The sequence below is a fragment of the Gavialis gangeticus genome, unplaced genomic scaffold (genome assembly GCF_001723915.1).
Source record: "Gavialis gangeticus isolate Ggan-Ray unplaced genomic scaffold, GavGan_comp1, whole genome shotgun sequence".
Taxonomy (NCBI): Eukaryota; Metazoa; Chordata; order Crocodylia; family Gavialidae; genus Gavialis; species Gavialis gangeticus.
The window spans coordinates 11,924,972-11,926,209 of record NW_017729014.1 but is presented as its reverse complement, the minus strand read 5'-3'; the positions used below and the strand labels follow the sequence as shown (position 1 = coordinate 11,926,209).

Sequence of the window (1,238 nt, the reverse complement as noted above, 5' to 3'; positions counted from 1 at the left end):
CATAGAGGGGGAGGATCACCTCCTTGGACCTGCTCGAGATGCATCTCTGGATGCATGACAAGGTATGGCTGGCCTTCCTGACCGCATCCCCACACTGCCGGCCCATGTTCATCTTGGAGTCAATGATGACTCTCCCTTTCAGCATCCACTCTCCACCACTGTGACACAGGATGCTGGATAAGATGGACCTATGGTCTGACCCAGTAAATGTCAATTCTTATGTTCTTAACGGATGACCAGAAGTATGATGAAGGTTGTAAGCCTGGTGCATAGTTAGTTGCTCATGTTGGACTCATTTTCATCATTTTATCCTTCATATCCCCAGATTATGCACTTTATTCCAGCCATTAAGGAAAAAGCCTTCTATGAAAATGGTGCAGTAGTGTACAGCAGCAGCTCATATCTTCAGCTCTGGCCTCTGCTACAACCTCTAAATAGGCCCTATGTATTGCAAATGGACTCAGCTCCTGGGTCTGTGTGTTTCAAAGCCGTCCTGAGTCTCTCAGGCACAGACTCTATTTAACAACCTTCTGAGGCAGTGAGAGAGAGCTGTAACTTGGAACTCCCTCACCTCCCTCCCCATGGTCCAGTTGCCTGAGACCTCAGAATCAGTGCCCCACCCTTCGGGCCTTCAGTTGCTTAGACACATTTTCCCATAACCCTGGCTGTTGAAACTCTGGTTTCCAGTTACACTTCTCAGGTACAACAGATCAATAAGGCTAGGGACATGTGGCTTGTAAAAGACTCTCTTTAACTGCACACATTTCACTTTTAACAGGACTGGAGGGTTCCAGTTTTGGGAAAAACAGCAGCAGCCTGAACTCAGCACCTAGATCTGATCTAGCCCCTCTTTGTAAGCCCTGCCAGTGTCCTTCAGTTAGGCAGTTCTTCTTGCTGTTCTTAGCTTGGTATTCTTCCATGTACTTGTAGCATATTCCCTTGCTTAGAAAAGCAGCTCTCTTTCAAAAGAGTATTTTTCCAGATTTTGTCCATAAACTCCAGGTGAGGGAGTTCCAACTTACAGCGTTCTCATGTTAGCTTAATTCAGGGTCATAGTCTTACTGGTAGAAAATCTGTAGTTCCAGTAAGGAGGAGTCATTCCATATTGATGGCTCTTGTTTGCTGTGCTACAACTTTTCAGCTCTATTAACTATGGCTGAGATCTTCGTATGGCTCAGTCTTTGGACAACTTCAATAACACATTGGTCAGGCCGCAGCTGGAGTACTGCGTCCAGTTC

At 46.1% G+C, this 1,238-nt stretch overlaps 1 protein-coding gene across 1 annotated transcript in view; it reads left to right on the top strand.

Annotated features, from left to right (window-relative positions):
• NMNAT1 (nicotinamide nucleotide adenylyltransferase 1) overlaps positions 1–1,238 on the top strand; it is an 11,538-nt gene that overhangs the window by 4,531 nt on the left and 5,769 nt on the right. The window lies entirely within an intron of this gene.